At 39.4% G+C, this 16144-nt stretch overlaps 1 long non-coding RNA gene across 5 annotated transcripts in view; it reads left to right on the top strand.

Moving 5' to 3' along the window:
• LOC137759196 (uncharacterized) overlaps positions 1 to 16144 on the top strand; it is a 58046-nt gene that overhangs the window by 40914 nt on the left and 988 nt on the right. Inside the window, exons 4-8 of one of the 5 annotated variants that reach the window (XR_011073044.1) lie at positions 10246 to 10766; positions 11608 to 11822; positions 12465 to 12675; positions 15413 to 15601; positions 15841 to 15890. This is a non-coding gene — a long non-coding RNA (uncharacterized lncRNA). Of the gene's footprint in view, positions 1 to 10245; positions 10767 to 11607; positions 11823 to 12464; positions 12676 to 15412; positions 15891 to 16144 lie in introns of all 5 variants that reach the window. The other 4 variants (XR_011073042.1, XR_011073043.1, XR_011073045.1 and 1 more) reach the window with 4 other exon arrangements.

Here is a 16144-nt window from a genome sequence, read left to right as displayed (position 1 = left end):
AGTGAGTCCATTTCTGTTTTGTAAATAAGTTTGTTTGCACTGTTTTTTAGATTCCACATATAAGTGACATCATATGATATTTGTCTTTCTCTGTCTGACTTGTTTCACTTAGTATGATAATCTCTAGGTCCATCCATGTTGCTACAAATGGCATTATTTTATTCTTTTTTATGGCTGACTAATATTTCATCAGAGAAGGATCACTGTGTTGAAAACAGTCATTTACACTATCAAGAAAGTGAAAAGACAACCCACAGTGTGAGAGAAAATATTTCTAAATGATATATTTGATAAAGGATTTGCATCCAGAATATATAAAAAACTCTTTCACCTTAACAATAAAAAGAAAAACCACCCAAATTTTTTAAAATGTGCAAAAGATTTGAATGGCCATTTCTCCAAAGAAGATGACAGGTGTCCAATAAGTACATGAAAAGATGCTCAACGTCATTAGTCATTACAGAAATGCAAGTCAACCACAATGAGATACAATTTCACACCCACTAGGATGACTAATATTAAAAAAACAGACAATAACAATTGTTGATAAGGATGTGGAAAATTTGGAATACTCATACATTGCTGGTGGCAACTGCTTTGGAAAAGTGTTTGACAGATCCTCAAAATATTAAAATGATCATATAACCCAGCAATTCGATTCCTAGGTATACACACAAGAGAACTGAAAACATATATCCACACAAAAAAACTTGTACATAGATGTTCACAGCAGCATAGCCCAAAAGGAGAAGCAATTTAAATGTTCATTAACTGATGAATAGAATGTGGTATATTCATACAATGGATTATTGTTTGTCAATAAACTTAATGAAGTATTGATACATATCACAACATGGATAGTCCTCAAAAACAGTATGCTGTGTGAAAGAAGTAAGTTACAAATGGCCACATATTGTATGATTCCATTTATATGAAAAGTCCAGAAAAGGCAAATCTATAGAAACAGGAAGTAGATTCCTGGTTCCAGAGGCTGAGGAGAGGGGTTTCTGTGGGTTTTTTTTTTTTTTTGGCAGTAATAAAAATATTCTAAAGTTACATAGTGGTGATAATTCGGCAACTTTGTGACTATACTAAAATCTAGTGAATTATAGCATTAAATTTACCTTTTTAAATAATAACAACAAAGCTATAATTAAAAATATTATAAAGTCCTTAAAATATTTAAAAAGGAAAATTTTTTATAAATATAATTTTTATTGATAGTATTGTCATTGGTAATAGAAGCCCAGAAGAAAATATGTAGGAAAACTGGTTAAGGCCATCCTCTGACCTATTCGCCTCATGGCAGGTTCAGCACCAAGGACAGCTCCCCTGCCTGCCATCTTTTCGAAACTAGCTTACAAAAGGCTACCAAAGTCCTGCAAAACTTTTCTAAAAGTGACATTTCTATTATGCTTTTCTTCTTTTCAACACTGCTGTATATTATGGCAGCTATGCTTGCCTTCATTTGTACATTTTGTAAGCAGTTGACCAGAAGACAAAGGATCTGCTACAATACTTCATTAATCCACTTAGCAAAATATATCGTTATGTGCCAGGCACTCACTCAGCATGAGATCTTAGACAAGTGACTTGCCTCTACTAGCTTCATTTTCTTATCTAAACCTTGTGAATAATTATACATGCATGATAAACTAAGACAATATTTGTGAAATAAGTCATATGACTTGTATTCATGAAAGGTATTTTTATTACTGAATTGTTGAGCAAATCATCCCATTGCATTATTAAGCAATTTAGTTTATTCTGGGCGCACGTAATATCCTGTGACACTAGAAGCCCAGACTAATGTCTGGGTCATACTCAGGCTTAAGATTAATTCTGTTAAGAGCCTTCATGGTAAGAATCATCTTCTTAAGCATGCTTCACATGGGTGCAAATTTCTAAGACATAACCCTGGCCCTGGCCTGGAAATGGGCCCATTTTCTAAAGATGAGGAAAGGATTAAAAGCTAAGTATCCAATCCTTCACCTTTCTAAATTTAGTCCAAAGATGAACTTCAGCACATAATTGCAGCTACATGTCGCCTACACATATTTGCATGTGATCAGTCCTGTCATAACAGACTTTATCTGTATGGTAGATGTTAATTCTAACCTCATACAACACTGTTATAAAAGAATTGTGTAAAACATAGCACTTCAAAATATGAAATTATATAGAAAGGTCCCACAAATGTTTGAACAGAAAAATTGTGTCAAATCATGTGACGTCATGTTTTCATCTGTATGACTGCGGGTGGGAGAGGGAAAAGGTGACCTACAAAGACCTAACCAAAAATGTATGGTTCAGTCTCACTGGCTTTCATTATTCTCATTCTTACTCAGATGGTTCAACTTTAGCTGCCATTTACCAATCTTATTTGTATTTAAAAATGAACATAACTAGAACAGGATGCTTAACTCTGCCAAATTCCATGAAGCCAGATGCTGCTTCCTTAAGAAGAAAAAGAAGTTCATAAAAATTATTGATTTTTAAAGGGAACAGAGTGGAAGGCAGTCATTTGATCTCTCAACATCCATTATTTCCTTTGCTCTGGCTTAAGTAAAAATGTTGTGTAAGAGGTCAGAGTACATTTCCGTAGGAGCCCTGGCGTTTCTTAACACAAACGTCGTAAATAGTACTGGTCTTTCTGAGGAAAAGAAAGTGCATCGCTCTGAGCAGGCACACACAGGAGCCCCTATCATTCTGAGAAGCTGGGGATGGATCTTGAGTCCAAATGTTTTCAAAAGCAAACACTTCCCATTTCCATTTCATTTATTCTTTATTTAACCCTTACTTTCTCCTTCAGTGATTATTTATTGCTTTCTTCAACTATAAGCCCATCTGCAAGATGGCTATTCTTTTGTGGTGCACAGAATTTCAACAGTTTGCTTTGTTTCCTTAATGATTTTCCTGACTTGCCCACCTGCCTATACTCTTCTTCAAGGTTTAATTTAAACGTGCCATATCATTTCATATCACCCAGCAACATTTATTATATTTAGAATATCTTTTCCCCAAATGTATTAATGTGGTTTCTTTCCGGTCAGTTTTAGAGCCCCATCAGAAAAAAAACCCAACCCATAATAATTAATACATACTTATGGGAGCACTTGAGATGGGAGACTGAAACTGAAATTTATATTGAAAAAATTCATATAATATTTATAAATAAGCCACCAACACAAACCACTATATCAAATTCCTTCAGACTAAAGGCAAGCCTTATCATGTCTATTATATTGGGCTTTGGACCATAAATTCAATTCCCACAGATTCATAGCACAAAAGCATTTGCAAACCTTGCCCTCCTCAGTTTGGACCCCAGACTCAGGAATGCAGTGGGATCTTGTGTTGCAGGTAGACTCCACATTCTTGGTATGACGCTCAACCCTGTGAAAATTTCCCCATGATTCCTCTTCCTTTTTCCAGTACCAAGAAAGGTATGTTTTGGTCACCCAGTGTCCATGAGCCCTTCCTTAAAACACCCTGAATTCTTTTGGGGAAACAGCCTTCCCTCTCTATGTGCATGTGATTTTGGTAGAACTGTGATTACAGGAAGCAGCCCTCCTGCTACCAAGACCCTAAGGGGTCCTGAGCACCTCCTAGTAGGTCCTAGTGTATCTAGAGAGTGAGCACATGATGAGTCCAGTCCTTTTTTCTGGGACTTCGACACTTGAGCCACTGATGTAAGTTTGAAGTAAGACTGGAATTCACTAGTTCCAGTGGAAGCAACCCAACCAGACTGCGGCTGCTATGGACCATCCCTGGAAGTCCTGCTTCCTCCTTCTGGAGCTGCCTCAATTCCAAGACTAATTTTCTGGTCTTCCCAATGATTTTCTTTCCTTTAAGTCAGCCAAAGTCAGTTCCTGCTTCCTGCAACCAAAGAACTCTGACCGACTCTCGCTTCAGGTGGAGTTTCTTGCCATGTTTAATGACTACCTACAACAGCCAGTGCCCTGTGCTAATACCAGATAAGATGCTAAAGCATTTACAGGGCTGGAACTATCTTGGGAGAATTATTGCACAAAAGGTCTTCACTCACTTTCCTTCCACGAAACTAGAGAGTCAAAGAACCACTCACTATAAAAGGAATTTGGGTCATGATTTTCTGTATCTTCAAACTTCATACATTTATTTTTAAATTTTAATATTTTGTTATAAAAGCTATATGGAAGGTCGAGAATCTAAGAATGAAATTAACCACAATCACATCCTAGGTCAATTCAGTATTTTCACTTGTTCGTGTCATCTTCTAGTCCTGGTCTATGTTCAGAACACATTTTTTTTTAATATTTTCTCATATCATAACTTTTTCTTTGATCCATGGCTATGTAGAGATGTGTTTCTTTCTTTTTTTTTTAAATTAATTTATTATTTATCTATTATTTATTTTTGGCTGTGTTGGGTCTTCGTTTCTGTGCGAGGGCTTTCTCCAGTTGCGGCAAGCGGGGGCCACTCTTCATCGCGATGCGCGGGCCTCTCACTATCGCGGCCTCTCTTGTTGCGGAGCACAGGCTCCAGACACGCAGGCTCAGTAGTTGTGGCTCACGGGCCTAGTTGCTCCGCGGCATGTGGGATCTTCCCAGACCCAGGCTCGAACCCGTGTCCCCTGCATTAGCAGGCAGATTCTCAACCACTGCGCCACCAGGGAAGCCCCAGAACACATTTTTATTATCAACAACACTGTCATAGATTCTATTTAACACTTCTTGTTATTTTATCATGCATATGTTTCCATTTTGTCAGTCTCCTTCTGTTTTTCCCTCACCTCTCCCTCCTACTACTCATAGATAAACAAATGCTAACAGCAACTCTGTATGTTGCTTTTTCCACTTCACAGGGCATCAGGAATTCCCTCCAGTCAGCTGGATCTAATTCATTCTTTTTATTTCGAGTGTTTGTAACCATTTACATGTAATGGTTGTGATTAAATCTACCATCTGGATGTTTGTTCCCTATTTATCCCATCTGTTCTCTGTTTATTTTTTACCTTTATTTCCTGCTATTGGTTTCTTAGCTATATACCTCTACCTTTTAGCTTTTAGTGGTTGTGCTAATGTTTATAATACATATCCTCAACTTACCAAGTCTACTTTAAATAATAATATTTGACTATTGTATAATAACCTTATAACAATATACTTCCATTTTCCCCTTCCATCCTTTGTGTTATTGTTGTCATACATTTTATTTCTGCATAAGTTATGAACCCAACATGTTTGTTATTTTTGCTTTGTATAGTTAATTAGTCATAGAAGAAATTTAAAAATGAAAAAATACTTTCATATTTACCCACATATTTACCATTTCTTGTTCTCCTCATTCCTTTGTTAGATCCAAGTTTCCATCTGGTTTTATTTTTCTTCTATCTAAAGAACTTTCTCTAACAATACTTATAGTGATTTTAAATGGCAAAGCCCCTCAGCTTTTGTTTGTCTTAATAAGTGTTTATTTCACCTTAAGGTAAAAATTTTAAAGAAGATTTTTGCTGGATATAGAATTCTATGTTGACAGTATTTTTTTTTTCATTCTACAATTTAAAGATGTCCATTGTCTTCTGACTTGCATCGTTTCTGAAATCTGCTCTCATTCTTATCCTTATTCCTCTGTACACCATGTGCCTTTTTCCTCTGGCTGATTTTAAGATTTTCTCTTTATCACTGTCTTTCAGAAATTTGATTTTGAGGTGCTTTGATGTTATTGTGTGTGTGTGTGTGTGTGTGTGTGTGTGTGTTTGTGCTACTTCAGGTTCCTTAAGGTTCTTAGATCTGTGGGTTCATAGTTTTTATTAAATCTGGAAGTTTTTCAGCCATTATTTCTTCAAATATCTTTCTGTCTCCCTCTCCTCTCCTCCTGCCAACACACACTTTTCTGGGACTCCAATCAAACATATAATGAACCACTCTATATTATCCCCAGGTTATTGAGGCCTGATTTATTTATTTAGTTAGTTAGTTAATGTTTCAGATTGAATAGTTTGTACTGCTACATCTTCAGGTTCACTGGTCTTTTTCCATGTCTAAGCTGCAGTTAGTCCCACCAAGTGTATTCTTTCACTTCAGATATCTTAATTTTCATCTCTAGAAGTTCCAATTGGTTCTTTATGTCTTCACTATCTCTCCTGATTATATTCATATTATTTAAAGATCCTTAAACATGTTGAGCATGTTAGTAATAGCTATTTCATTGTCTTTGAATACTAATTCCACCATCTCTGTCATTGGTGGGTCTTTTTCTATTGACTCTTTTTCTCCTCCTGGTTATGGGTCATATTTCCTGATTCTTGGCATGTCTAGTTATTTTTTTTTGGATCCTGAACATTGAGTTGTTAGGTCATTGAGTATCTGAACTTAGCTATCCTCCTTTAAAGAATGTTGGTTCTGTTCTGGAAGGTAGTTAAAGTCCTGGAAGAGCAAATTGGTTTGATCCTTTCATGGCTTCTTTTGAAGTGTTTAAGGGTATATCTGGAGCAGTCTCTATTCTGAGCTAGTTTAGCTCTACTACTAAGGTGTGACCCTCTGGGTCTCTTGAACAGTCACTTTGGATGCTGGTCTCTTTTTTTTTTTTTTTTTAAGAAATTCACGTTCTTTTATTTATTTATATATGACTGTGTTGGGTCTTCGTTTCTGCGCGAGGGCTTTCTCCAGCTGCGGCGAGCGGGGACCACTCTTCATCGCGGTGCGCGGGCCTCTCACCGTCGCGGCCTCTCTCGTTGCGGACCACAGGCTCCAGACGCGCAGGCTCAGTAATGGTGGCTCACGGGCCCAGTTGCTCCGGGGCATGTGGGATCTTCCCAGACCAGGGCTCGAACCCGTGTCCCCTGCATTGGCAGGCAGATTCTCAACCACTGCGCCACCAGGGAAGCCCTGGATGCTGGTCTCTTGAAGGCATAGTGTGAAAGATCCATGGCTTGACCTTGACCTGAAAGATCCTTGGCAAGAGATTCATAAAATCCTCTCTCCACATGGTACAGCTTGAGACCAAAGAGTTGCTGTGAGGGAACATGGAATTGAGGTTGCCTGCAGTTGCCTAGAGGGACCAAACGTATGGGTGGATGCTGAGAAACAGTTAGAATGCTCCTGTAAAGAAAAGTGGCTGGCGGATAGTGGATCATTAACTACCAGGTCAGTAATTCAGTGTGATACTTGATTCTCTCTGTATACAAGGACTTGGCAGCTTTTTGGCCTGCTACATAGATAAGGCTAAACTTCCTGGTCCCTGTTAGGATTAAATGGCACTGAAGATTGCATTAATCTACGAGGTCCTAATGCATCTCCTTAGGACCATCAGCCTACAAATAGGAACTTTGAGGCATTGCTACAATTTTGAAGCAGTTGTCCTTTACCACATGTCTTTGCTTAATTCCTAAACTTTATAAAAGTTGTTAAATGGTTTTATGTTGAGAGATTTCTTCATATTTGAAGAAGCATATCTTGTTTCACTCATTTGAAAATGCCTTTGGTTACTATTTTTCATCACTGTCCTTTGTTCAACACAATAACTGACTTAGAAAATCTCATTATCTGGGGATGGTTTAAGAGTAAAGTAAGGGAGATGGCTTGGAACCATTTGAAATCATTTCACCATATCTATTTACTTCTTTTTCCCTGAGCTGGGGTAAGTATAGGTTTAGCACCAACAATATCTATTTTGTAAGGTGTTTGCTTCTTCCCACATGGATATTCAACTTGGTGTCTGAGGTTATTAAAATGAAGCTTTAAGTCTGACTGCTTTTGTTATTGTGATTTTTACAGCATTGTTCAACACATTTACTCATTCCATTAGGTCTTGCCGACCATTAGCTTGTGGGAAATAGTTCCTCTTCTCTGTATATTTAAGCCTAAACTTACATTGGCTTAGTTTAGTTGCATTGTTAACCTTTGAAATGTAGGTAATTTTAATGTCCCCAACACAGGCTGGCCCAGAAATAGATTTAGTGAATATTCATATACAACACCAAACTATCTTTTCTGATATCCACCATGAGGTTCTCCAAAGATTTCCCGTTGTTTTTATTTACTTAGTGTCTAGAAAGCCACAAATGTAATCTGACGGCTGAGAACAACCAGCAGGTTTACCCTTCTAAGGGTCTGGGTTCTCTGCTCTGTTCCCTGGCTCCAGGCTGTATCTCAACAAATATAATATCCTGTAGAATGAATAAGAGGCATAGGGAAAACAATACCTCATTACAGTAAACATTAAACTAACCTGTGATAGAGCTGTTGGGAATACTGTGCATAAGGTTCCAGACAACCTTGGTGCTTAGGCTTAAGAGTGCAGGAGCCAATTTCCACTGTCAGTAAGAATTTACTACCCAGGGCACAAAGAGAACAACAAATTAAGGAAGTCGTCATGGAACTTGGAGGAAGCAGACAATGCCAAATTTACCCTTTGCAACATGAAGTTCAAGTACTGGAGCCAGAGCACTTTACAGAGCTAGCCAACCGCAGGCCAAAAATGGGGCTGAAAACACACGTAGTTGAGGTTTAGAGCACAGAACTGTAAATCCCCTTTCCATCAAAAAGCTGCAGGAAAGCTCGCAGGACTTCGGTCTGCATTTTAGAAACAGCACATGTGTGTCTTCTAGGCTATTTAAGCAGATCAACAGCAACAAACCTGCACACGAAGGGAATTACTCCGGACACCTGTAACTCTTTTTTCTTCCTATCTTCCCTCCGACCACTAAGAAAACTGCCTCATGAGGGCAACCTTGTGTGACTCTTACCCTAAAGCTTTGATGTCACCTGCATTTGTCTTTGTTCTTCTCTGATGAATTCTAACATTTCTATTGGTGAGGATGCTAATTGGATGATTACCAACCTTAATTACGAGGTGCTCTGAACTACGCTGATTCTTCTTCCTTCGCTGAAGGTCACTCATGTGTGCACCTGAGCTGTGAAAACTCGACATGTATTTGATATGGTTTGAGGCACGCCCTGAACACACCTGCTTCCCAGAAACTTTGAATCTGTGCTGCAGGCGCCCGGGCCCCATGCCCTGGCCACAGATGATTGGATAGAGTTGTGCACGTGGTTCAAGGACCGTAGGTCGGCTGAGCCAATCAGATTCTACTTCTCAGGATTTCGGACTGGTGAACTAAGATGCAGCTTCCTTCAGTGGCAGGAGCACCCTTGTGTGCCCAGAGGATAAAGGTGGGAGATGGAGGTGGAGAGAGACAAAGAGAGGAAGGGGAAGAGAGAGAGATCATGTACAGAGTGAGGCGGGGAAATCCTGAGCGATGAGACCATCCCTCTGTGGATCGTGAGAGATGCTGCTAGAAGCTTTACTTCTTGGCTCTCTAGGTCCCAGGTGCCTTCCAGGAGGACTGGCTGTACTTCCTGCCCTGTCGGTCTGTGGGATGCTCCTTATGGAACTGACTTAAGTGGTTTTCTATCCTCACAAACTAACTGCTTGAACAGAACCCAAAATATGTTAGAAACATACTTCTTGCGTTTCTGGCAAGACTGGCTTTTAGGCTCAGGCAATATTTCATATTAATCATAAAACAGTAACTTGGGCTCATAAACATTTGTCATTCACACTAAAATCCCACACAGAATTGGAATTCATGGAATTGCTCAAAACTCTTCCTTATTACAGACGTTGAGCCCGTGCCCCCTCTTCAGGCCACCATCGACGAGGCCTGTGAGGGTCAAACAAACACAGTGTGCCTTTCAGATGCGTGAAGACCCTCAGGAACCAAGGCGTGATGGATGCGTCTGGTGGAGAAGAGACCATTACAAGCCACCTGTTGTTTAAGAACTCTCTCCTGTCCCATTTGCCACCAAAGTTATTTCCTCTGTGTTGGTGATAAGCTTCCAGGCCTTCATTTTTCCTGACGTCAGTTGCGCACGCCAAGGGGTGTGTCCTTCTGCTTCTGACTTTGGTAAATACTTGAGGTGGTCTCAGGCTGCTATGCCCTTGCTTCCCTGTTTGCCACACCAGCCCCACCCTACACCCTACCTGCGACCTGCCAGGAGGCTCTGCAGAGTCCAGGCTGGGGTCAGGCCTCTTCCACCAGCAGTGCAACATGGCACGTGTGTTCCCCAGACATATTAAGGTTCTGTTCATTCTTAGGAGTCCGTGACCCCAATAAGTAATGTTTTTTCATGAGTTATATTTGTTTAAGAACCTGTTTCTCGGTGAACTCAATGTCCTTGGTTAATTTTAACCTCACTAGAGATAAAATGTTAACAATACTCGGTTTGACCTCTTATGTCTATTGTGGCCATTCCATAGGTCTCTCTGACTGGATGAATATGTCGGGGTATCATTAACTTCAGGAAGCTTCTCTCCCCAGGACTACATCTAAAAACTTGGTCTCTTCAAGTCCTGGATCAATAAAAAAGAAGGAAGAAAATCATCACACTATGAGATTCTTTGCTTCTTCAAGAAGGTTAACAGCTGAGCATGGCTTTCACTATCAACCTGTGATTCGGAATTCATTTGATATTAGTATGAGCACTGTTCTAGTCACAACAATATAAGACCCACACTCCTTCCCACAGGAGCTTGAAATCCAGTAAAGAAATAGATGTGATGAAGATTTTTGTTAAGCATAACGAACTGAAATCAAAAGGAGGTTCTTGCTGATTTCCGCTAAGAGAATGCAGAAACCTATGGAAGGCTTCTCAAAAAAGCAGCAGATGTAACTGGGACTATATCATGGCTGATCCAAGGACCTCCGCCAAGCAGAGGGTACGACTCAGAGGAGAGATCCCAGCCCCCATTCACCTCCTCAGTCAGGTGCCCTGAGCAAGGTGCGTACTGGACAATTCTACACAAAAGTTGGACCAATAGCAAAACAACAAAACAAAAGCACTGCCCTCCCGTTCTGGGCAAAATCCCAAACTCCCAGATAAATAACAACAGAAGCTATTGATCCTTGCCTGAAACTCATGTTTCACTGCTACTAAAGGGTGCTCTACAGACCAGTGCCACATAGCACACTCTTTCTGCCCATCTGCAAGAATGTGTACAGAAACTGAGAGCAAGTGTTTAGAAACTTTTACAGCAATGTGATCTCAGTGCAATATTTTAATTTAATTTTACAGAAGCGCCAGTCTGCAAAGAATTGGAAATTTTAAGAACGGGTCCATCACCACAGATTCACCACGGATAGTTTTATAAGCACTGTTCTGTCACAATTTGCAAAGGGAAAAAGCCACTTTACTTCCTGCTTTAAAAAGAGAATCATGTGACATTTCCTTTTCCTGTACAGTATATGGAGTATCTTCCAGTCTGCTAGCACCTTGAAAGACACACAGGAGGGACAGCTGAAATGCAACCAGTAATACAACTGGCCTCACAAGCAGACTGAAGTGTCCACTCTTATCTTGTGAAATATAAGCCAAGTGGAAAAATTAATTTCTCATTTACCACTTTCTGACTAATGAATTTAAACATAGATCAAATACACACCAGTGCTGAGTTTTTCTTTTAATCTCTTCAGCATGCTTAATTATAGCTAAGGGTAGCTTCTGATAAGAGAGATATAAACATATATTTATCTTTCCTATTTAGCTATAATGATACAAATATTTTATAATAAACATCATTTTCACCAAGTATCACCTCATCTCTGCTCCTTTTTTATTTAAGGGAGTCATAAATGTGTCTACTTGGAATCACATACGGAAAGTTCCAGAACATTCACACAGCTTTTCAGGTCTTCGCCCCCACTGTCAGTTTGCACCAGCTGCTTCTCTTCACCTAGCCCTGGGGTCCTTCCCATGAAGCTCGGTCCAACAGAGAAGCCAGCACCCAAAGGAAGTCCATGTACACACTGAGCAGTGGACAAAAGCCGAGACTTGAAGGTACGTGAAGTAGATCCCAAGTTGTTTCCCAGATTCTGTCTTTGGGGATGACAGTGATTAAAAGACATGGGGCCAGGAAAGTCTCAGGCTTTTGTGTTTGTCCTTATAAAGGTGCTGATGTGTGGTAAGGAGCAATGGAGTAAAGTTATACGTTGTCCATGAAGCCTTCTAGCATTACTGATTTGACCTTCACCCCACCTTTTCAAACTCGAGGATGAGTAAAACAGAATAGTAAAATGCTATGCTGATAGTTTTAACTACCATCCTCTATATGGTTCTGTCTAGATGTTCCGTCTGAGGTTTTATAAGTTAGAAATAAGAAAATATTCTTTGTTTACGAATAGGCTATTCCAATGGAAAAAATATTTCTGTACCTCAGGAATGCTTCTTAGGACACATTCCTTATTTAAATAAACTACTTGTACAGAAATGGGTTTTACAACCCATCTAGACTAAGTTGAAAATACCTAAAGCGAGCATTTAAAAAAAAATTTAGGAAATTGTCTTGACTAAACTTTCCAAGTGACTAAGTGACACTGGTGGCAGCAAAATGACTTAAATAATCTGAGACCTGATGACGTTGACTATGAGGACCAATGGATCAATTATATTCAGAACTTGGGTTTTTTGTTTTTAAAACAGAGAGTGGTGGTATTTTCTCCAGAGACACCGGATAGGAATATAACTTGATCGTCCCACATGTGGTCCACTCATCCACGCTGGCTTTGAATCACACTCATTCCACGCTGAGCTCTTGTTTCCTCAAGCGCATTCTACGGTCTTCCAGTGCAGACAGACAGCATGCACTTCTGGCGGTTCTACACAGCCTTCTGGTCCGGGGCTGATTGAATATGTGAGTAGTTGTTCTATCACTTATAAACCATGTTGATATTAAGCATAAATGTAGTCCAGATAAGCTTTCATTTTCTTAGCCTAAAGGAGTATGACAGGATTAAAACCAAAGTGAATTGAGGGACGACTCAACTGTTTTCAGCAAATAATATAGAAGTGATTGTACCATTTGGACCCACTTAATTTTGTGTCTGACTATAAAACAAACATTGTGACAAACAGGATTTGAAGGAAACTGAGTGACTATAGAGAAAAGTATACCTAAGTATAGTCAATACTAAGGTAATGAAACAATATTCAACTTATGACAAGCAACCCAATAGACCGTTAAAGTTTTAGATCTATAAAAATATATATTTTTAAAATTTACACAGTAACAATTTACGTAGTCTTAAGCAGTGTGAAACACATTCTTATAAAAAGAATCACGCAGCTTTAGAAACTTGCTATTTAAGAGAACTAATTCTGAATTAGTCATTCCTTTATTCCTATTTGTATAGGTTTTCACATATCAAGTCAGTTATCAGTTAAAAAACATATACCTTCTTTAATGTGGATTCCCAACATTTTCAGAGTACTCATAAATTAGATTTTTGTTTTTCCTCCCCAAGGCCTGCTTGGACAGAATTAAAATGGTCTTTCTTAGATCTCACTAAAATATGAGAAAATCATCTGATACATAACAAAAACAAATATTTCCATCCAAAATTCATCTGCAGAAAGTCCCTGGAAAATTAACAGGAATGCCCCTGATCTGAGCTGCTCTTCTCTCCCGGAGGCTGGGCTGAACCTATGCTAGCTCTGTCTGGGGCTCTCCCGTACACCAGAGAAGGCCCTGGGGCTTTCCCCTGGCTCCCCCGTGGGTGGAAATGACTTTGGTTCAGGGCTGTGAAGGCCCATATCCAAGAAATTCAAGTCACTAAGGTGGCCCTGAACTAATACAGTTTCTTGGGGACCTTTCAAATGATAGTGTTCCTAGGATGAAACCAGAAGCCATCTGTAGTTATTTCTTTACTTTGAAGACAAAGCAAAACATAATTTGCATGACTCATTTGGTCACCTAAACCTCCCTCACGTTGGACTTTACACTGAGGGTCTTTTAAGGCTGGAGGAAATACTGAGATTAGAAGGGCACGATAGAAAGATAATGTGAAAAGGAAAGGAAATCCAGGTACCAGGCAGGGGAATTAAACTTGCTTATCAAAAAAGTCAGTCTTGAAGATAAAAGTTCTAAGGATGGATGGTGGTAATAGTTGCACAATGTGAATGTACTTAATGCCATTGAACTAAACATTTAAAAATGGTTAAAATGGTAAATTTTATATTATGTATATTTTACCACAATAAAAAAGTCAGTCTTGTACTAATATTCATACAACCCCTCAGTGTGGACACACATGGCCAAAATTTAAGAGAGAAACTTATTCTAACATCAAAAAAGGACAAGGGCATACATTTTCATTTTTGCTAAAATTCCTCTCATCATTTGAACCCTATAAGGTTAGAGAGACATTAAATGTTGGCATCACACAGGAAATTCACTTCCAATTTATTGTTGGCATTTAAAAGTGGTGCTAATTTATATGCAGTTCCTTTTAATTAGTTTGTTACATTCAATTATACAACTGAATTAAAAACATAAAAATACCCAGTACCTCTTCCCTTAAAATCTTCTGTTCTGATGCTTTCCCAAAACACAGCAATTACTGAGAAGTCATCTTTATTTTTTACTTTCATTGTATCGAAATGTTCTTCACAATCTGGTCTTGCCCCTCTTTTTAAAGAATTCTTTTCCCACCCTGCCCCATCCCCCCAACACAGTTAAGGATAAACATCATGGGTTGATATGTCACAGAGTTATAGGCTGCCCATCCCTGTGAAAAAGTTCTTCCTTTCAGTCCTGGATTGATGTGGAAATCATTGCACTGGATAAGGAGATGCAAGGCCAGTGGGAACACACACGTGCCAGGTACATACCTGGACAGGCTCAAGTGGAGCCAGGAGTCCAGAGCAGCAATTCTACGTGTATCAGTCTCAGGAGAACTGCTGCAGGCTGTCATCATATCTGCTTGTGAACACAGAGGGGAGAGTTCATTTTTTCTTGGTCACAGTAACACATCAAGGGGATAACTTGCAACAGTGTCAATTAAATGACTGGGGTGATGCAAAGCCATAGATGCCTCCAAGCAGGAAAGGGCTGTAGAGCTCACGTGAGAACTCCTGCTTCGCGCGCCTGTCAAGGTAACGCACAGCCCCTGGAGCTGAGCTCGCTACTCTGCAGCTCTTCACCCGGAGAACAAAACGACGGCAGGCACAGCACTGGCTTATGCAGTACAGCTTATACAGGTGATCGTCCCCATTACAGAAGAATCTGATTGTTATTTTCATACACCACAGCATTTAACATATCTCTTTTTTATTTACAGTAAAATATGGAAATGTGAGAAAACGTTAGCGTCAAACATGTTAAGACGTTCTTAGAAGGGATGTGTAACTTTGAAGTAGTGGATCATTAGCCAAGATTTTAAAGGTTATTTTGTATTCAATATTTGTTGAAATTCAAAACAGGCGAGCAAAGTACCTCCAAAATAAAGATTACCAAAATAAACTGAAAAAGTATTTCCAAAATAAAGATGACCAAAAGCTAGTTAGCCTGAGTATATTAGTTGTCTACTGCTGCTGTAACACATTACCAGAAACTTAGCGACTTAAACAGCATATCATCTATTGTCTTACAGGTCTGTAGGCTAGAGGTCTGACACGGGCTCCACTGGGCTACAATCAAAGTGTTGGCAGGGCTACGTTCCCCTCTGGAGGCTCTAGGGGAGAATCTGTTCCCTCGCCTTTTCCAGCTTCCAGAGGCCACCCACATTCTTTGGCTTGTGGCTCCTTCCTGAAACTGCAGTAACTTCCTTCCTGTATCTGCTGTAAGTAACCAACGCCAGCAGTGTTGCATCTGTCTCTGACTGTCCTTCCATACCTCACATTTCCCTCTGACTGACACTCTCCCAAGTCCCTCTTCCACTTTAAGGACCCTTGTGATTATGTTGGGCCCACCTGCAGAACCCAGACTACTCTCCCTATTTCAAGGTCAGTGGATTAGTCCCTTAATTCCACCTGCAACCTTATTCTCCTTTGCCATTTAACCCAACATATTTATTTACAGGTTCTGGGGATTAGGATGCAGGATTCTCCCTACACACATTAAATACACATGTAAGTACACATTAAATACACCGTTTAATATTTTTGTGACAGTACAATAATTGTCATTCAGTTGCCTTAATCTACAGAACTTATCTCTGATCTATATAAAACATATTAAACTAGCCAGATGCGATAGTAAAAAAAAAAAAAAAAAAAGTAAAGAGATGTAAAACAAATTGTACAACATTACAAAGTAGTGGCTATGTGTACGTATGTGTTTAGATATATATATATAAAATTATACATGTTTATGTGTGTGTGAG

The sequence above is a fragment of the Eschrichtius robustus genome, chromosome 2 (assembly GCF_028021215.1).
Source record: "Eschrichtius robustus isolate mEscRob2 chromosome 2, mEscRob2.pri, whole genome shotgun sequence".
Classification (NCBI taxonomy): Eukaryota; Metazoa; Chordata; class Mammalia; order Artiodactyla; family Eschrichtiidae; genus Eschrichtius; species Eschrichtius robustus.
This window is presented reverse-complemented; position numbering and strand designations above follow the sequence as displayed.